The 22,490-nt window shown below is 43.1% G+C and overlaps 1 pseudogene; it reads left to right on the top strand.

The window, feature by feature from the left end:
• The first annotated feature begins 14,281 nt into the window (after window positions 1–14,281).
• Window positions 14,282–21,573, top strand: LOC121749706 (annotated as a pseudogene).
• The last annotated feature ends 917 nt before the right edge of the window (window positions 21,574–22,490 follow it).

Here is a 22,490-nt window from a genome sequence, read left to right as displayed (position 1 = left end):
TGTCGTAATTTTCATTCTCTACCAGCATTTACTAACATCAGAAATTCGCGGATCCATCACTGGCGCCGTCTGTGGGAATCAGAGAACAAAATTTGTGATAAAGCGAATTTTTGATCCATTTTTTCCACCCAAAAAATGCATACCAGATCACAGAGTACCCGTATTCCTGCCCGTGAGAACCAGGAGGAAGCCAATCCATCCCATAGGTCTGGAAAACAGCCTAGGGATAAATCCACCACCAGTTCTCATGGCGAAGGAACAAGCCGCTCCAAAAATCGTCCCACTGAGTCTTCCCAGCAGCCCGATTTGAATGAGGCTGTCAAGCAGTTTTTGGAGGCGAAGCAGGAGGAATTCTTAACCTTCCTGCGAAAAAGCCAAAAACAGCCGGAGACGAAAACGGCGGATTCTCCTTCTCCCTCCGCACAAGAAAGTCACTACCGCAGTAGTGCCGTGGCTTCCAGGAAGAAGAGTCCTCAACCCCGACATATTCCTGCTCCTCCTCGGTACCGGAATCACAGGAGAACTCAATCTCCTCCATACCGACGAGATATCGGATTCGCCGTGTACGGAGCACTGAAGACTCCGTTCTCGGACGACATCACCCGAACTCCCCTACCACAGAACTACCGAACTCCGTCGATGACTTACGACGGACTCGTGGACCCTCACGATTTCTTGGGGCGCTATCAATATAACATGGCGAACCAGGGTCTCAACGAAGTCCACATGTGCAAGCTGTTTCCCGAGCTGCTCATCGGGAACGCGAGAAGGTGGTTCGATAGCCTCCCCCAGGGCAGCATCAGATCTTACCGAGATCTAATGGATGCCTTCCACAGGAGGTTTTTTCAGAAAGCGGAAGCCCGAATCACTTCGGCTCAGCTGCTTTCCATTCGTCAAGGTCGCGACGAAAAAATCAGCGACTTTATGACAAGATTCCACAAGGAATGCCTGCAAGTAGACGATCTCAACGATCTGCTGGTCATCTCGGCATTCCAAAATGGAATCCTGCCCGGAGCTCTCTACAGGAAGCTCGTTGAGTGCGGTCCGCAGACAGCTCAGGAAATGTGGGACATTGCGGACCAGTACTCCCGGGCCGATGAGGCAGACCGTCGCAAACGGTCGTTAGACAGCTCATCGACCCGAGGAGACAGAAGGAAGCCCGATCATAGCGATCAGGGGCATCCTCGCCGGACTCCATTTGAAAGAATTCAAAGGGCTCCGGTGCAAGACAGATTGGGACCTCGTCTCAATCCCGAGAAGTCGCCCGCTCAGTTCGTACCGCTGAACAAGCCGAGAGCGGAAATTTTCGAACTGCACTCTGACCTATTCGAAAAGCCAAAGCGGATGACGAAATCAGCCGCGCGCCGACCACAGGATAGCTACTGCTCCTACCATCAAGACCACGGTCACGATACTGAGGAGTGCAGAAACTTGGCTGCAGGTATCGATGTTCTTGTGAAGGCAGGGACATTGAAAAAATACCGAAGCAAGCAGCCAAAGAAGAATAAAAAGCAGAGTGGTGCGAACTGCGCTCCTCAGGATCCGAAAAGGCAGCCGGATCCCGAAGACGATGACGAGCCGCAATATGATGGAGTAATCCAGACTATTGACGCGCTCCCTGCCGGGAAGACCAAGTCGTCCCTAAAGTCAGAACGCAGAGGCTCCAATCGGGAGGAGCCAACGCATAAAAGGCTGAAGCAGGACGAAGTGATTACGTTCTCGGCTGCTGATCCCGTCCCGGCCATCTCTCCTCACCAAGACGCCATTGTCATCCAAGCCGGAGTGGCAAACAAACTGATCCACAGGGTGTTTGTGGATACAGGAGCGTCGGTTAGCATTCTTTTTAAAGAGTGCTTCGACAAACTAGAAGTGGACCCAGCTCGGCTCAGTCCGGCTCCGCTTCCCCTGAAGAGTTTCACCCAGGAGGACACCCGCCCTGAAGGTATTATCAGCCTTCCGATCACGGTGGGGAAAACGCCTACTAGCTCCAGTACGATGATTGAGTTTTTCGTGGTGAAAGCTCGGTCCCCGTACAACGTCATCCTGGGAAGAGACTGGCTCAACACAGTTCGGGCCGTTTGCTCCACCTATCACCTCACCATCAAGATCCCTACTAAAGGAGGGATAGCGGTCATCCGAGGTGACCAAAAGAGAGCAAAGGAATGTCTGCAAATTGCGCTTAGAAGTGCCGAGCAGTCAGATCGGCACCACCAAGCATAGCAATCACAGCAGCCGGAGTCAGAGGCGATGACCGAAGTCATACCGGAGCCGAACTCGATGACAGTTCAGCTGTACGAAGACGATCCATCCAGAACGGTTAAGATCGGCTTCGCGGGAACGCCCCTACTTCGGGAAAAAACCATCCAGCTCCTCAAGGAGTATAAAGACGTCTTTGCATGGTCTCCGTTGGACATGACCGGAGTGCCCCCCGAGGTAATCACTCATCGGTTAAATATTGATCCTTCAGTCCGGCCGATAAAACAGAAGCAAAGACTCTTTGCGGCAGAACGAAGTCAAGTCATCCATGACGAAGTCCGTCAATTATTGAAGGCGGATGTGTTGTTCGAAGTGAAGTATCCTTCGTGGGTGGCCAATCCTGTCATGATCAAGAAAAAGGAAGGAGGATGGCGGATGTGCATAGATTTCACCGATCTAAATAAGCACTGTCCCAAAGATTGCTATCCCCTTCCGAACATAGATAAAAAAGTAGAAGCTTTGATAGGCTTTGAAATTTTTTGTTTTCTTGATCTGTACAAAGGATACCATCAAGTTTTAATGGATGAGATTGACGCTTCAAAAACGGCCTTCATTACTGATTTCGGCATTTTCGCTTATAAAAAGATGCCATTCGGTTTAAAGAATGCCGGAGCCACTTATCAAAGGATGGTAGACAAGCTTTTTCGGCACCTGATTGGAAAGGAGGTCGAAGTGTATGTTGACGATATAGTCGTCAAAAGCAAAAGCACTTCGGAGTACGAGCACAACCTCAAGTCCACTCTCAATGTGCTCAAGAAAGCCAACCTCAAACTTAATCCCCAAAAGTGTACCTTTTTGGTAGATTCGGGAAAGTTTTTGGGTTGTTGGGTTTCAAAGGACGGACTCAAGGCAAACCCCTCAAAAGTTCAAGTCGTTCAGAACATGGCAATGCCGAAGTCCATACATGACGTGCAAAGGCTAACCGGATGTCTAGCCGCACTGAATCGATTCCTTTCCCAAGCAGCCGAAAAGCAACTGCCGTTCTTCAAGGTGTTGAAAAAGGCACCAAAGTTCGAGTGGGGAGCCGAGCAGAAAAAGGCCTTTGACGAGCTCAAAAGTTATCTAGCCGAGCTTCCTATTCTCTCTGCTCCAACCGAAGCCGAAGTAATATTCTTATACTTAGCGGCATCGGATCAAACCATCAGCGCGGTGCTTGTACGAGAAGAAGGCCTAAAGCAGCTTCCCATCTATTTTACAAGCCGAGCATTAAGAGGTCCAGAAACCAGGTATCAACCACTGGAAAAGATTGCTCTGGCATTAGTAAATGCAGCAAGGAGACTGCGGCCATACTTCTATGCTCACAAGGTATGCGTCTTAACTGATCTGCCACTTCGGCAAGTGTTGACCAAACCAGAAGCATCAGGCAGAATCGCCAAGTGGGCTATAGAGTTGGGAGAGCACACAATTGAATATCTACCTCGGAAAGCCATCAAGGGACAAGCCTTGGCAGATTTTCTTGCGGAAGCAAAATTCGATCAAGCAATTCCTGTTATTGCCGAACAGAAGAATTCTGCCAATGCCGAACTAGCACAGCCCTTGGAATCCGAAGTAGAGCCGCCGGACTGCTGGAGCGGATTCGTAGATGGAGCTTCAAACAAGATGGGAAGTGGAGCTGGTATTTTACTTGTCGCTCCCGACGGACACGAGGTAACCTACTCACTTCGGTTCCTATTCCCCACTACTAATAATGAAGCCGAGTACGAAGCCCTCCTGGCCGGACTCCAGTTAGCGCAAAGTCTGCTCGTCAAATCTCTCAAAGTCCATTGTGATTCACAAGTCATAGTAAATCACATGTTGGGTACAAGTGAAGCTCGTGACGAGAGAATGAAGAAGTATTTGGACAAAGCGCAGAGCATCAGCCGAAGTTTCTCCTATTTTCGGATAATCCGCATTCCCAGAGCGGAAAATAGCCGAGCAGATACCTTAAGTAAGTTGGCCTCAGATCCGAGCTCAAAGGCGGAAGAATTAATGCATCGAAGCATTGATGAAGCCGAGGTACATTCAGTATCCAGCTCGCCGAACTGGATGACGCCGATCTTGCAGTATCTGGATCAAGGACAATTGCCCGAGGATAAGAGAGAAGCTCGGAAGATCACGTGCCGAGCACTTCGGTACGAACTTCATGAAGGAGTCCTCTTTAGAAAGTCTTACCTCCAGCCGTTATTGCGGTGCGTAGGACCAGAAGAGACGGACTACATACTCAGAGAAGTTCATGAAGGATCGTGCGGTAGCCACATCGGAGCCAGAGCTTTAGCTAAAAAAGTTCTGAGATGGGGATATTATTGGCCAACCATGGTACAAGAGGCAGTGCAGCTCGTCAAGAAGTGTACGAAGTGCCAAATTCATGCAAATGTCCCAAGGATGCCGCAGACCGATCTATACACTATGCAAAGCCCTTGGCCTTTCATGCAATGGGGCATAGACATAGTGGGACCACTTCCTCAAGCTCCTCGGCAAATGAAATTCCTTATCGTTGCCGTGGACTACTTCACGAAGTGGGTGGAGGCTGAACCATTAGCTACGATAACGAGCTCAAAGGCATTGGACTTCGTCTGGAAGAACATAGTGTGCCGATTTGGCATACCTCACATCCTCATCTCGGATAATGGGACTCAGTTCACCGACAAGACGTTCAAGAATTGGTGCCAAGAGCTGAACATTCAACAGCGGTTCACTTCGGTCTCCCATCCTCAAGCAAACGGACAAACGGAAGTAACGAACCGGATTCTGGTGAAAGGGTTAAAAGCTCGGTTAGAACAAGCCAAAGGACAATGGGTAGAAAATCTCCCTCAAGTCCTATGGTCCTACCGAACTACACCCAAAACCTCCAACGGTGAAACTCCGTATAGTCTGGTGTACGGCACTGAAGCCGTAATTCCGGTGGAGATCGGCGTACCCAGTCCCCGAACTCTAAATTTCTCCTCGGAAATGAATGACGACGGACTGAGAGCAGAACTAGATCTCGCCGAAGAAAGAAGAGAATTGGCGTGCATAAAAGCAGCCAAGTATAAGGAGCAAGTAGCCCGGTATTATAACCAAAGGGTGAAAAAGCTTCAATTTCAAGTGGGAGATCTCGTCTTGAGAAACAACGAAGTAAGCCGAGCAGAAAAGCTGGGCAAACTCGAACCCACATGGGAGGGTCCGTATCGGGTGTCAGAAGTCCTCGGCAAAGGGTCTTATAAATTGACTCACATGTCAGGAGAACAAGTACCCCGAACATGGCACGTCTCCAACCTCAAGAAGTTCCACTTGTAAGAGACAAAGTCCGGTCAGTCTGTCTTGTGTCTAGTTCGGTCATAGGGGTACATGTTTTTATTTGTTTGTTTTTTACTTGTACCTTTTACTTGTCGTTTTATAAAAAGCTTAAAGTTTTTTTTCTTTCGTCTTTTTCATTTTTTCCCTATGTGTTTTGTCTCTATGTGCTTGTCGTCTCTTACAAATGGTACCAAGGTATATCGTTCTTTAAAGACTGATCCCCTTTTTAGATCGATTATTAAAGACTATTGTGAGTCCAAGCTTCTAAGGAGGATATAAGACCACAAGTCAGCTTAACAAGCAGTCCGTCTGAAACGAACTGCAATAAGCCAACGATTGTGAGTCCAAGCTTCCAAGGAGGATACAAGACCGCAATTCAGCTTAACAAGCACTTCGTCTGAAACGAACTGCAATAAGGGAAAGTCCGATCCACGCGATAAACCTCGCCGAATTAGGACGACCAAGTTCGATCAAAGAAGTTTACCTCATAAGACCGGGGACGACCATGTCTGGTCAAAGAGGTTTACTGCATAAGACCACTTCGGTTAACTGGGAAAGTCCGATCCACGCGATAAAACTCGCCGAATTAGGACAAGGGAAAGTTCGATCCCGGCGACAAAAATCGCCAAATTAGAACACAAACCAAGTCTGGTCAAAGATGTTTATTTCATCAGACCAAAGACGAGTCCGGTCAAAGATGTTTATTTCATCAGACCAAAGACGAGTCCGGTCAAAGATGTTTATTTCATCAGACCAAAGACGAGTCCGGTCAAAGATGTTTATTTCATCAGACCAAAGACGAGTCCGGTCAAAGAAGTTTACTTCATAAGACCAAGGACCAAGTTCGGTCAAAGAAGTTTACTTCATAAGACCGAGGACAAGTACGATGAAATTTTTTCGCTAAGCTGTAAATACAGTGTTAGAAGCGAAAACAAAATTTCATTTTTCAAATCTTGTTCGGCATACAACTCAGCTACCCTACAAAATGGCGTTACGCTATTACAAAGGACTATTCTACTGTCCAGGGTTGCTGAAGTTAAGCCACCTATCTGCAAAATCCTCTGGAAGCCGAGTTCGGTTGTTCCGAGCAGATGAAGAATAAGCAGGTCGACGAGATGCTATCCTCGACCCAACGCCTCTTCCCCGAGCCCGAGAAGTCCTAACACCTCGGCGATGAAGAGTCTCTGCAATAATCATCTGCTGATCTTGCTCGCTCATAGTCACAACTCCTCGGCGAATTTCAGTCCGTCCCTGTCTTGACGATTCCGGTTGCTCCTGAGCCCGTTCTCGTCTTGACGTTTCCGGCTGTTCCGGAGTTCGTTGTTGACTGGAAGTAGGATTTTGAACAAGGGAACCAGAGGCTTGATCTGGAGTGCGAGCATCTGTTGGCACGACATGCCGAAGGAATCTTTCTATGGAGGGGCGCCGAGAAAGAACAATGTCGTACCGAGAAGCCCAGCGCCGTAATGATTTCACAACTTGTTGGCAAGCCGAGCTCTCCAGCGCATTGTTCCTCCGGAGTACATGATATTCCTCCCACAGTTCGTCAACTCGACTCTGAACATCTGATATGGTCAATCCCCCGCGCACACGGATGTAATCCTCGTACGCAGTCCTCTCAGCAACGGTCGTATTCAGCTCGGCCTCCAGATCCTTCTTATCGGACTCTAAGTCCTTATTATCGGCCTCCAGCTTCACTAAACGAGCCAGAAGCTCGTCATTCTTCGTCTGATCGGCTATAGCTCTTTTCTCAGCTTCGTCTAAAGCCGAAGAGTACAGCCGTTTCCAGTGAAGTATCTCCATCTCCTTGAGTACAAAGCAGCTATATTAGTTCGGCAGCCGTACCGAGCAGATAGTAAAATACAACAGGAATAAAGGCGAGTACGAAAAGCTATACGAAGACAAGTGTAGAGAATTTTTCATTCACAAGGAAAATTTTTACACTAGGAGGGCTTCAAGGCCATTTTACAAGGAAGAAACTAGACTAAGAGAAGGGAGACGAAATCATACTCCACCAGCTTCGTCTCCGGCTCCTTGGTCTGGTTCAGCTTCTTTCTCCTGAGCTACTTCAGCCTCGGCCTCGCCTCCTGCCGGCCTCGCCTCCGCCTCCTGATCGGCTTCCTTCTCCGGATGCCCGGCCCGCTCGACTTCGGCCTCCAGCTCCAGCGGCTCGGCCTCACCCTCTCCGTTGTAAGTCGAAGCGGGTGAAACGGGTCCCACGGAGGCAAAGATAGCCTCCAGGTTCTCGTCCCGATCAGCTCGACAACTCCGGACTCGGTCTGCAGAAAGCAGGACCGAGGATGAAGCGAGCTCCTCAAGGAGCGGCAGATTCTGAAGCCGAGCTGCTATCTCTCGGCTGTACAGAGGCAGCACGACGTCGGCCCCCTGCTCGCCCTTATCGGCAATTAGCCTTACCAGACTACCGACAAAGGCCGAGAACTGGCTGCTCAAAAAGAGTTTCTCCGTGTAAACACGGAGAGCCTCCCCCTGGGCAGCCACGGCGGCAGCATCCCTCCGTTTCGTCTGCTCTCGCTGGATGACGAGCTGGTTTTTGGCAAACTGAGCTTCATCCTGGGCCGAAATCCTAGCAGCTCTGGCTTTCTCAAAGTTAGCCTCAGCCTGTTCGGCCCGATGACAAGCAGCCGCCAACTTCCTCTGCATCTCAGCATAGTCATTGGACGCTTTGGAGAGTTCGACGGCGACGAGCTTGGAGAGCATATCGTTCCTCTGAAAATGGATAAAGAAAAAAGTCAACAAAGGGGCCACAAAAAATACAGGAAAAAAGCAAGGCCAGAAAATCAAGAAGAGAATTCACCTCGGCGAAGTCCGTGGGCCATAAAAACGGCTCACAGATATGTTCCGAAGGAGGCGCCAAGACCACGTCTTTCTCTGGCGCTCTCGGGGGCTTCTGGGCCTTCCCCCTCCCCTTTGCCGAAGTCGACTCCGGCTTCTTCGGATCCGAAGAGGTTTTTTGCCTTTTCGGAGTCCTCTCGGCATCAGACGCCGAGCTGGTGGTTTGCGGCCTCTCCGGCTCCTTGGACTCCGAAGATTTGCGGCTAGCCTTACTCAGCATGTACACTGCCAAAAAGCAAGAAAGCAAAGTCAGATTTTCTTCGTTAAAGCAGTAGAGCATAAAGATAAAGAGAAATCCTCACCCTCGGCCTCTTCGTCCGAAGACGAGATGTCGAACACGACGTCGCCCTTGACGAGCTCAGACTCCGTGTATTGTTTCCTAACTATGGGAATCTTGTTGAGCTCGCCATCGAGCGCGTCCAATGGTTCAGGCCGAGGGTGACGGATAACGGACTCCGGCCCTCTCCAGGGAAAACTAGGAGCCGCGGTCCTATCATAGTAGAAGAAGCGATTTTGCCACTTCGGCCACTTCGTTTTACAAAAGGCCCTAAAGGGCTGTAAAGGGATCAAGTAAAACCAAGACCCCTTCCTCTTAAATTGAAAAAATTTAAGGATCGCCTTCAAAGACAAATCCCTTCCTAACCTACGGAGTTCGGCAGCGAAGGCCGACAAGTGCCTCCAAGAGTTCGGAGTCACTTGGCCTAAAGGAAGCTGAAAAAAATCTAGTAAATCTATAAAGGCGGAAGGGAGGGGGAAACGAAGCCCGCATTCTAAGCAGGCCTCGTACACGGTGGCGTACCCCTCCGGCGGGGAGTCAGCCCTATGATCACCGTCAGGTACCACCGCCTTCCCCCCAGGAAAAAAGTATTTTTCGGGTAGGGATATCACAGTATCCTTACTCAAAATACTATGGAAATACTCTACGGTCTTCTCCCCGGACTCTTTCCGGCCAGAAGACCCCTTATCCCCTTTCCTACCGCTACCCGACTCCGAAGAAGAAGAAGACATTTTTCTTACTTTTTGAAGGTGAAGAAAGTCTGAAGAAGCTCGTGAAAGCGGAAGAAAATTTCTCGAGAAAGAGAGAGTATAGAAGACGCAACAGCAAAGGTGTTCAAATGAGGAAAAAGGAGCATATTTATCAGATTCGGGAAAGATTTCGAGATCGTTGCGCCGTTTCGAATCCCACCTTTTCAGGATTCAACGGCCGGATTTTACTGTCGCATTTAATGCAGGCACGCGCAAGGCACGTCCCCTGACGTCAGCCTCCCCCTTACCATTATCCAGAATGCCGAAGTGACTCACCTCGCCGAAGTGATTCACTTCGCTTTTCGGGGGGGGGTAGTGATGGGGTACGAACTAAACCCTAATGGCAAGCCCAATAATAGTGACGGCCCATCAGCCCAGAGCCCAAGAAAGAGTATCTGTTCGGCACCAAAGAGTTCGGCACGACCAAAGAGTTCGGACTCAGCCTACAGCTCGGTAAAAGCCGACCAGTCAAGCTCTCCTCTCAGATCGGCAAGAGCTGATCGGTAAAGTCCAGCAGTTCGGTCTCAGCATTCGACCGAACTAGGAGTTAGTGGACTCATGAAAGGCCTCCACGACCTCCGCTATACCCACGATCTATTTAGTGGTACGAAGCAGTTATTGAGCAGTTATTGCTCACCCACGATCTTGTTAGTGGGGCTGCAAACCACGACCTTAGTTCAATGTATAAATAGAACTTAGATCAGATAGAAAAGGGTTAAGCTCTCTAGAGATAAAATACCATATAGCAAGTCTGTGTTGTAAGCTGTAATCCCAGATCAAGCAATACAATCTTGCCCTCCCTTCTTCCCGTGGACGTAGATTTACCTCAGTAAATCGAACCACGTAAATTCTTTGTGTCGTAATTTTCATTCTCTACCAGCATTTACTAACATCAGAAATTCGCGGATCCATCAATTGTATACTCATTTTTTTATCTACTAGTAGTATAAGAATTACTACTACTGATTCATGATCTCCAGTATAGTGTCTTTTAAATGGTAAATGCAACTAAAGACTTGTATTTTGCTGAAATGTAACACACCATAATGTCAATGAAGAAAAAAAAAACATGGCCGGGATATTCAAATTTGGTTTTGACGGACTTTGGAAGTAAAATTAAATGAAACAGTTAATTTTTAATTTTTAAGACTAATAATTCAGTAATATTCATCGTCTTTATAATGCAGAGATATGAGGTTCCCCACTCGCTATAATAAATTTTATATGAAAAATAACGTCAAAAATAGCAAATATGTAATTGCTTAATTTTTTAATACTACCATAATTTTGCAAACACTTCACATTCTCCACAACAATTACATATAAGTACATTTCGCAGGTATGTCGTATGTACTTTCTTTCAACGTGAATCACTTAATTTTATTGTCATCATAATTGTGCGGATCTATCTTTTGAAATTTGGAGTGTAGGTATATTTAATACGAAAGACTTGTTATAGTTATGAGACAACTATGGCATTTGAAATGTGTAAAACATAAAATTATTGCTCACGAAATTTAAAAACATTGCTGAACGCCTGGATTAATTAAAAAATGAACAATACTATCACACGCTTGTGACATTTGTTAGTTTAAATAGTTCACTTATTGGTAGTTCGAATCATTTTTAAAAATTGGGCAAAAATCAAACTAGGATATAAAGTTTGATAAGGCATGACCGAGTCACAATATGCCCAAAATTAAATTAAGACTGACCTCGATTATTATTTAGTTGATTTCATTCAACAGCATGTTTTAAGTCATTTTGTTCTTTTTTTAGATGGAAATGTCATTTTTTGTTTTTCTATCCTCTTTTAATTATATATTACTCTCTTTTATTACACTTCTAATCAATACATTCCTCTTAATGTAGTACTACGTACTGATTAAGAGAGACAGAAGAGAGTCGAAAAGAAAGATAGTCTAAGAGGGTAAAATGTGTAAAAGATGATATAGTTTAGGGAAAAAATGTTATTTTGTATTTTTTTTAAAGGAGAACTTCTATATGTATCTATAGCTTAATTTAGGAACTAAGGATTTTATTTTCAAGCTGCCAAAGTGAGACCCCTCGTAGGGTAAAAACCAAATAATAAAGCTTTAAAAAATCATTATCTGGATGTATCTTCGTGATTTCATCCGAGGCAACCCATGTTAAAATTACTCACCAACTATTCATCATTATTTGCTCCTAATAATTGAAAGATAAAATACAGGAAATCAAATAATTGTTACTTTAATGTCTATCCATGCATGTTAGAAATTAGAACTCGTCCAAATAAAGAAACAGCTGAATTAAATAACAATCATTAACTAACAATAAGAGAAAATCAACAAAGTTAACAATAAAATAGCAACGTGAATCGGTCATTTTTAACCATACTACAAAATATATTAATAAAGAGCAATCCTATTTATAAAGTAGTAAGCCCATTTAATAGTTACTAATGAAAAGCATTAAGCTAAAAATAAACGTAGATATCAATTCTTCTTATAGCATTATAGTAGTAAATTAAACTAAAAATAAACGTAGATATCAATAATATACTCCATATGAGTTAAAAAATACACACACAAGTAGTTAACATGAATTATAATTTGTGTATTTTAAGTGGTTTTTGAAATCCACCTACTATTATTGTCTCTCTCTTTTTTATATAAATCAATAGTATTTGGGATTTGAATAATTTCAGCATCCATCCAAATGTAAGGTGTATTTTAATATGTGTCCATAACTAAATGCTTCCTAAGGCCATCCACAACGCTGTTCCTATACCGTTCCTAAACCGTTCCTTAAACCACTATTTGAGGGCCCCACTGTACTTTTTTACTCCATTCCTTAACTAAGGAACGGAACCTGCAACCCTCGTTCCTTAACCGTTCCTTAACCGTTCCTTAAATTACTATTCATTCAATTTCATTTTTTTTTAATTTCAACTCAATTCAATTAAAAAAACAAACACATTTTATTAAAAAACACACAACATTAAAACAAAGTTACAACTTAAACTTAAAAAATAAAAAGCACACAATTAAAATCATAAAAAATAAAAGTACACAATTTTAATAATTTCATCCGCCAAAGTTTGCCCAAATGTGCTCAATTAGATCATGTTGGAGTTGGGTGTGGGCGCTAGAGTCGCGTGTCCTTGCACGAATAGATAACCGTTCTTGTATAGACGGATGCGCTCCACTTCGAGGCGGACTACTTGCGGTTGAGCTTCCGGGGGATTCGGGGTCGAACCAATTTCCCGCCTCGGGTCCTTCGTCTTGGACAATCATGTTGTGCAAGATTATGCACGTATACATGATGTCGACCATGTTCTCCATGAACCACGTACGAGCCGGGGCTTTGATGATGTTGAAGCGCGCTTGGAGAACCCCGAACGCCCTCTCCACATCCTTGCGAGCAGCCTCCTGCTTCTGCGCAAAAAGAGCCTGCTTTGGGTTCGCAGACCCACTGCACGTCTTCACGAAGGTAGACCACTTCGGGTAGATGCCATCGGCGAGATAGTACCCCATTTTATAAAGCCGATTGTTGGCGACGAAGTTGGTGGCCGGCGCTTTACCATCCAAAACTTCGGTCAAGAGGTCGGACTGGTTGAGCACGTTTACGTCGTTGTTCGACCCGGGGACCCCGAAGTACGCGTGCCAGATCCAAAGGCGGTAGTCGGCAACAGCCTCGAGTATAACGGTTGGGTGGGTACCTTTGTGGCCGCTCGTGTAGGACCCCTTCCACGCCACCGGGCAATTCTTCCATTGCCAGTGCATGCAATCGACGCTGCCGAGCATCCCTGGGAATCCGTGCACTGTTTCGTGAAGGTCGAGAAGGAACTGACAATCGGCCGTGCTTGGCCTCCGGAGAAATTCGTCGGTGAAGGCTGCCCGGATGCCTTTGCAGAATTTGAGCAAGCACATTCGCCCAGTGCTATCTCCGATGTGGAGGTATTCGTCGAACATGTCGGCCGTTTGTCCAGTCGCAAGCTGGCGGATTGCTGCAGTACATTTCTGCAGCGTCGTGTGGCTGGGACGTCCGACCGCGTCGAACCCTTCCTGGAAGAACTCTTCCCGGGCTGCCAAAGTATTCGCGATGTGGAGAAATAACGGTTTCCCCATGCGGAAACGGCGACGGAAGTACGTATCTCCCCAAACCGGGTTATCGCAGAAGTAGTCGCGTACTAACCTTGCGGCGGCTTCCTCCCGGTTACGATGGATGTACGTACGGGAGCGACGTTGGGGCGGAGCGGCTTCTTCCGCCTCCCGTCGTCGATCTTCTTCAAGTGATTGTTCCAATATTTGACGCATTTGTTCATAAGGATCCATTAGTTTGATTAAATTTGGGAGAAGGAAAATAGAGTTGATTTGAGATGAAAATTGGGGTGGAAATAGAGAGAAATAGATGTGTGTTTGTGATTGAAATGAGTATGAAATAGGAGTATTTATAGAGTAAATAAATAAATTAAAAAAAAAAACGGCTATAAAATTAACGGTCTCATTACCGTTAATAAAAAAAAAATTTTTTTTTTATTAAATTCGAATTTTTTTTAAAAAAAAATGAATTATTGCGTCATCGGGACGAAGCCCACTCGCGGGGCAGCGAGTGGGCTTCACGCGTCGAATGGGAGTCCGCCACGTCGCCTCGGCGCGTGGCGGAACGTTTCATTCCGCGTTCCGGAGGAACGAAACGCGGCACGGCATGGGAACGGTGGCGGCACGGAATGGCGACGGAACGCACGCTGCAACGCGTGCCGCCGCGAAACCGTTCCTCCGGAACGGCATAGGAACGGCGACGGCACCGCGTTGCGGATGCTCTAAAGCAGAGTCACAACTCCAATAATTTCAGCTATAAAAAGTGAAAGAAAATATTAAAATAAAAATATAAGAAAACTGAGCTACCCAAGTACGACCTTACTGTTGAAGACTCCCCTCTTCTCTCTCTCTCTATAACTACACAGCTCCCACGCGCCGCCGCGGGGATCAAAGCTCCTTATTTCTCTCTACTACCTCTCAACTGCTAAGGTGAACGGAGGCCCCGTTCCCAGGTTTGCCAACTCATTTATTTAAAATTTGTTATTGAGATTAGCGGATTCAACTGCCAATGCCTCGAAATGTCTTTCTAATTGCTTGTTTCATTTGTTTTGAATTCAATTTCACCTCTAATTGTTGTTTCTATCAATTTAATTTCTTGTTGTCTGTAGCAATTTGGATATGTTGAGCAGTAGTATTTGATTGTGACTTTATTTATATGAGTTTTTTTGGTAGTGAGACTGAACTTAGTCGAGTTTTAGTAGTATCCGAATGCAGTAAGTTCACATAGACAAAGAGTTAACGCCGTTTTAACATATATAACAGAATGTACTAAATTGAAACACAAATGAAACTTTTTTTGTATGATTTATGTAACTAATATGAAATAAAGGTGATACATTTTGTATGAGTTATGTATTTATCCCACAATTTGACGGTTGCAAAATTTTTGATCTTGTTTGATCCTTTTTGCTTACATATAGTCATATAGAGTAATGCTGGAATTTTGTTGTAGCTACTGATGCTGCTTGCGGTGGGAGGATTTGATGTATTGAGTTCTTTCATCCGAAATTTAGTACTAGGATTTATAACCTATTGATTTTTAAATTTTGATTGGTAGTGAGTGAATTGTTGACTGACTGATGACTGAGTATCAGCTTTAGAAGACAAAATTATAGAGTACTCCATCTTTAATGCTATAAGAAGATGTTTTAATTAATATAAAGACCGATTGGTCAATCAATTTACAAAAACATTATTTAAGGTTGTATCAATAGTTTCGCAGATAACTCAGTTGCCAAGGAGAAATGTATATCCTTGTACGATGTGCATAGTAACACGCTTAGAAAACTCGTGCGTCGAGTGTCTTGTTTCTGCTCTGTAATTCTCACAATTCTAATATTCTCAAGTCCTCATTTTATTTAATATTAATGATGAGGTATTTATATCATAGTGCAGAAGATCTCTAGTGAAGGGGCTGCTTTTTAGAGACACTTATATAGTCGGGGGGAAATGTCTTCAATGTCATTTTCCTAGCCATGAAGCGTCTTTACTATGCATAAAGAATCTAAACCAATAAAGAATTGTGTTTTGATTTGAGGAACTGGAGGGATGCTAACTTCTACCTTGGAAGTATATCATAAATGTCAGTTTTACTTCAGCATCTCAAATGGATGATCAATGGGTTCAATAAATCATCATCGACGGGTCCTAGGAGGTTGAAGGGACCTGATGCCAAATCCTTACATCAGCCAAAGTTTGTTCAGCCTCACAAGTCTCCATTGAATGCTATCAATCTCAAACATAAAAGAGAAACACTTAAATTGCCTATTTTAGGGGCTATACATGAGATTTCAATATACATCCATCGATTTCACAACCTTGACTTGTTTCAGCAAGGGTGAGGTTTAATGTAGTTTAACTTTTTATACTTCGTTGTTGAACCTTTTTGGCATGCTTATTTGCATTTAATCATTTCTATCTGCTTTTTATTTTTGACATTTTAGATGGTATCAACTTAAGATTACGATTAGGTGGGAGAATGATGATTCTGGTTCGTTTGGAACGCCAGCAAGAGTAGTTCAATATGAAGGTAATTTTCTAGCATTTACTTAACTGGTAGATCCCTTGTCTTGTGAGGTATCCATGGCTCTTCAATATTTGCTATTGCAAATTTTCTAATAGTTCACTGTTATATGAGCTTATTATATGTTTCAAACTCTGTAAAGTCAAGGCGAATTTTTTTCCGTCTACCTTGTCCATGTTATTCATCTCATTAAAATGTCTATTAGACATGTTATTCTGTGGAGCTGAGTTAGGAATTACTGAAAAACATTGCTACTGCACTTAATTTCTTTCAAATTCAAAATATCCTCTAAGGCCCTATACCTTAGGTGAACAATTTAAAAGTACCTTATTATATCTGTGTTAGTTTTCCAACTTAATTTACTACTCCACTAGATATCAACTTTAATATATAAGTCTTGTATCTTTTATTAATATTGATATTTTCATCAAGTCCGAATTTTTGGTGTGCAACTTTTTGAAAAAAAAAATGAATAAAGGTCAATCTGTTTTTTTTCTTGATGATAATTTAGTGGCGTTTTGTACTCTATGACTCAATCAGTAGCTTTCTGCAAATAGGCCATATGTTGCGGCAGTCTTTTGTATATACCCCTAACTCTTGTAATGATCTGGAAAGGCTTGCTGTCTGATTAGTTAGTGGAATGACTTCTCTTTTAATATCATGAGAACTGGAAGGATTGACATAGTTTCTGTGTCCGAAGCAGCACCTGATTTGGGTTCTGATGATATATATGGTGTCTGGAGAATTGATGACACTGACCATAGCTTTTCAACACAACCTTTCCGCATCAGATATGCAAGACAGGATATACCTTTGGCAATGATGGTCTCTTTCAACTTATCTCTCAGCAAACTTGAGGTAACGCTTATGTTATCCATGTGTACTGTAATACTATAAATTCCTCAAGGTCAAGAAACAAACATAGAAAGATAAAGTGGATGGCATACCTTTTGTGTAATAACTGGAAATAAAATCAAAATTAGTTTATAATGAAGTAACAATAGCTGACTTAGAGTCGAATGATTGTTATGATAAAGCAACTGTAGCTGATATATAAATTGTTTAAATGATGCCACTACGCATTTAGGTGGAGTTTAGAGCTAACTGTTATGCCATCTCTAGCTTGTGCAGGACACTGTTTTAGAGCAGGAATATCATATTTTCTTTTGTTTGGTTTTATTTTTCTCACTCACACTCACATGCAGGCACACTTATGTTATTCATATTGTAGTTTTATAGCATCTGAATTGTTGTTTCAACTTCCAGGATCCTTCGACCTATGCTGTTATTGTGAAGTTTGAGCTGTTGTATGCTCCTGTTTTGGAGAACAGGTTAACGGATCTAATTCTTTTATAATTTATTTCTTGTGAAGTGACATAGAAACAACTCTGGTTTCCTTTCTATTACATGTTATAGTGCGTGGAGATAATAAACCAATATGTTGAGCTCTATTTCAACTTGGCCTGAGTCATTTGAATGTAATACTCTAGGTATAATGTTGATGCTTGCCTGGATACATCCCCTGCTGCAGTCCATGAATTCCGACTCCCTCCTAAAGCAGTTTTAGGGTTGCATGCTTACTGTCCCGTTCGTTTTGATGCATTTCACGCGGTATTAGTTGATACAAGTGTACATGCTAGCCTGCTGAAAAGTGAGGTTCACACTTCCTCGCTCAAGGTACCCAGGTTCGTTCCTTTTCTTTAAATCATACTATTAATTTGTTATTTGTCTCAGAGAACTGTTTTTTTTCCGCCACTTTTTAGTGTTGGTAACTTGTTGCTGATGACCATGTCTGATGCACCAAGGTGGGCTTGGACCATAATCCTGAGCACTGACTTCATATTTATATCATCTACCATTGCATGTTCCGTTGTAGGCTACACTGTTTGCATGGGCCAAATTCTTTCTTATCTTCTGTTGAAGTAACAAGAGATTCTGTTTTTCCAGTGATCCTATATCTAACAAACCTGACCTTGCTGTGGAGCACAATAAAATAAAGCAAGTACGTTTTCTTGTGATATATCTCTCTATTGCTTCCTTATGCCTATCATATATGACTCATACCCTTACATGTGCAATTGTGCATGTGTTGCTATCTGTCTCTGATGCTTTCTCTAGAATCTGGTTACTCATGATATTTTATTAGTCTTAAAATAGTACTACCTCCGTCCCACAATAAGAGTCACATTTTGTCATTTCGGTCCGTCCCACAATAAGAGTCACATTTTCACTTTTACCATAAATGGTAAGTAGGCCCCACATTCCACCAACTTATTCCACTCATATTTTATTATAAAACTAATATATATATAATTGGGACCATAGTCCACTAATTTATTCAACCCACTTTTTTTTTACATTTCTTAAAACCCGTGCTCACACCAAATGGGACTCCTATTGTGGGATGGAGGTAGTAGTCTGTATGATGGTATGAGCTTCCACTGATTAATATTATGTGTTGTTGCTTAGATGCCTTTTACTTTTGACATGTTCGTCACTTGTTGCAAATTGTATGCTTCTGGTGGAACTTTCAGAGCTCATTCTTTTCCATTTGTCATTGTGTAAAGTTCTTGCTATGTTATTCTTTTGAACAGGTTATGCTCTTCAAAGCATTATCAAGTGCTCATGACATACTTCTAGAAGAGCTACAAAAGCTCAGCAAGGCTATTGATGTACCGATTGAAGTGGAAGATATTTCTTCTAGCATATTTTTCGGTACCACTCAAAGATCTGATCAGGACTTGTCAGATGCTGAAATTCCAGTGCAAGTTTCAAGCAAACCCCTTGAAGTTTCACAGGTTCTTCACGCTATGAACTTTCTGTCACTGTGATCGGCCCTTGGCTCTTATCAGTTTTATTTTTTATAACATGTTAGCTTTTGCAACCTAATCTTTTGCTATATTCCTTTTTGCAGAAACACAATGGTAAAGTTGATTTTCAGCCTGATGGTTTTCTCTATTCACTCTCTGAAGAGAAGCTGGTCAAGTCACTCGATTTGATAAGCAATCAAGTGAATTACTTGTGGAGTACATTTTTAAACTTCCACAGGTTTGTCTTTCAGTTAAACTTTTTCTCGTCAGTTACTAATCATGTTTCTGATTCTGCATTGTTCATGCTACAATTGCAATATAGAGAAGCCACAACTTTTAGGAATGTAGTAGAATATTACTTCGCAATTGTGTGGTTGTGAGACATGCTTGTATTGTCTCAGTAACCTAATTTCTCCAATTATAATTATAAAATTTGTGGGTATTTTAGGGCTAACGCGAAGAAGATTCTTGAATCTCTTTGCAACCAGTGGGCTGTTGATCGTAAAGCTGAATGGTCCATCTGGATGGTTTACACTAAGGCTGTATGCCTCATCAGTATATAAGCAGTGTAGTGGATGATACCGCCATTCGTGGTTTACGTGGTCGAGGATCCTCTGTGCAGAAGTTAACTTGCGATGTAATTCTATCACCATAACTACTTCATTCCTTATCATTTTCAGTAATTTTTTTATTAGCTACACAAGTCAGTTTGTGTAAATTTTATTTTTCACTTTTTTCGGGTCCTCTCTGTAGCCTGCTCAGACTGCTGCTATGAGGGCGGAGCTTCATAGGCGTAGTATTGCACAAATGAGGGTTAGCTTTCTTTATGATTGTGGCATTTTCTCACTCACTGGTTGGAGATTTGAGCAATACAAAGATTTTGAGAATGTAACGCTTGACTGCAGATCAATAATTGTTCTATTCAAGACTTGCATATATTTGGAGACCCATCACGCATCCCCATCGTAATTGTAGAGCGAGTTGTCAGTGCCCCTGTTCGTTCAACCAGTGGAAATTTCTATTTCAATCAGCTGGACCAGAAATATACAAACGGCTTGGTTGCTGGAGTTGACTCTATCCCTTCAAACAAGCTATCTGGCCCCACTCATCAAACTGGTCGTGTCCTGAAGATTGTAGTTTTTGTCCATGGATTCCAGGCATGTTCTATGGTGCTCGTTGGCTTCACTTGTTAGTTTGACAACTCAAATGCAACATTGTGTTCATTTATTTTGTTGCTATGGCTTCTCTAAAAGGATATTTTATCACAGACATTATTCTGTCAGCTGCTATTGGTGTATTCGTCACTTAATAATTGCAAAAGGTTCATACAATGTGTAGGGCCATCATCTGGACTTACGGCTGGTCCGAAACCAATGGCTTCTAATAGAACCAAAGGCAGAATTTCTTATGTCGGAGGTTAACGAAGATAAAACATCTGGAGACTTTAGAGAAATTGGCCAGAGGCTAGCACAAGAAGTCGTATCATTCGTGAAAAAGAAAATGGATAAGGCGTCTAGATCTGGGGTCTTGAGAACAATCAAACTTAGCTTCGTTGGACATTCCATCGGAAATATCATTCTAAGAACTGCACTCACAGGTTTAGACACTAAAGCTCTAACGAACACTCGCTCAATTGACTTCTTGTCCGTTGCTCATTTTCACATTTCCCTGCAGAGACAATTATGGAACCATATCTGAGATTCCTGCACACGTATGTCTCGGTATCTGGCCCACATCTTGGTTATATTTACAGTTCGAACTCGTTATTCAATGGGGGTTTGTGGCTCTTGAAGAAGCTCAAAGGCACACAGTGCATTCATCAGCTGACTTTCACAGATGATCCTGATCTGCAAAATACTTTCTTATACAAACTGTGCAAGGTGAAACCTAAAAAAGTCTTTGCTATTTTGTAAAGGATCAAATTGTATATAGAATTCATGTGTTAGATTTACGAGTTTTCTAATAATCTTTTCTTGAATTATAAAATTTTGCAGGAAAAAACGTTGGAGCATTTCAAAAACATTATTCTGTTATCTTCACCTCAGGTAGTTTCTCTTTCCCTTGTTTAATTTTGCCTCTATTCTGTTTTTCCTTTCAACTCATTGGTAATCTGATTCTCAGGATGGCTATGTTCCATATCATTCCGCGAGAATCGAAATGTGCCCTGCATCTTCAGGAGACTACTCGAAGAAGGGCAAACTTTTCCTCGAGATGCTAAACGAATATCTGGACCAGATCCGAGCCCCTTCCTCCGAGCACCGCGTGTTGCTGCGCTGTGATGTCAATTTCGACATCTCCTTACAAAGAAGAAACTTGAACACCTTGATCAGACGTGCTGCTCACATCGAGTTCCTGGAGACGGACATCTTCGCCAAATTCATAATGTGGTCCTTCCCGGAACTGTTCCGTTGATTCGCAGACGGGCATCTCTCCTCCTGAATACAGAGTCTCATGGCGCATGAGCTGTATTCAGCGCCATCCGACCTCCATTTTTTTATAAGAGGGTCCAAGTGTCACCGGCTCTTGGGAATGGCGTGGTGTGGAAGACCGACGACGCGACGTTGCCCTCCATGCTTGTCATTGGCAGTGTATATTAGTTTCAAGTAGAGACCCCTCAGAGATGTATCTTAATATTGATTTAGCATGGTTAATTAAAACAGCTTGTTTAGAGGTAATTTAAAGCCTGCAAATTGTATCAGACTTAGATAATAGTACTGATAATTGATGATATAGTTAATGTAAAGCTCCGTTGCAGATGTGACCATCATCTGTATTATAACTGTAGAACAGTAAAATATAGAGACATAATGGAGAAAGTAGTAGTGTATTTCTCATCAGTAAACATAGGCCACATATATATACAAGTAACTAAGCTATGCTATGTTACATAACCGATGTGGGATAGAAAACATATACTATATTAACACTCCCCCTCAAGCTGGATCATATATATTGATCAAGTCCAGCTTGGTACAAAGTTTTGAGAAACGCTTCACAGGCAACGGTTTTGTGAAGATATCAGCAATCTGGTTAGACGATGAAGTGAAATGAGTAGTAATTGTCCGATTCAAAACACACTCTCGAATGAAATGACAATCAACTTCAATATGTTTAGTCCTCTCATGAAAAACCGGATTGTTTGCAATATAGATTGCAGCTTGGTTATCACAATGCATAGGTAAAGGTTCATTGAAAGTGAATCCCAATTCTCCAAGTAGATTCTTGACTCCGATCATCTCAGTAGCAGTATGAGCCATAGCTCTATACTCGGCCTCGGCAGACGATCTCGCAACAGTATGTTGTTTCTTGCTTCGCCAAGTTACAAGGTTTCCTCCCAAGTAGGTGCAATATCCAGAAGTAGACTTTCTATCAGACTTAGAACCAGCATAATCAGCATCAGAATATCCTTCAATTTTTAGATGCCCATTCTTTTTGAATAACAATCCGTTGCCGGGAGATTTCTTGACATATTGAAGAATTCGAATAGCGGCATCCCAGTGAACTTGCTTAGGCTTATCCAGAAAACGACTGACTAAGCCAACAGCAAAGAAATATCCGGCCGTGTTACTGTCAAGTAGATAAGTTTTCCAACTAGACGTCTATACTTAGCTTTATCCTCCAAGACTTCTCCACTGTCATCCCAAACACTTGGATCAACCTCCATAGGAGTATCAACGGGCT

Source organism: Salvia splendens, chromosome 9 (assembly GCF_004379255.2).
Source record: "Salvia splendens isolate huo1 chromosome 9, SspV2, whole genome shotgun sequence".
Taxonomy (NCBI): Eukaryota; Viridiplantae; Streptophyta; class Magnoliopsida; order Lamiales; family Lamiaceae; genus Salvia; species Salvia splendens.
Note: the sequence above shows the minus strand (reverse complement) of the source record. Positions and strands in the feature narration are given on the sequence as shown.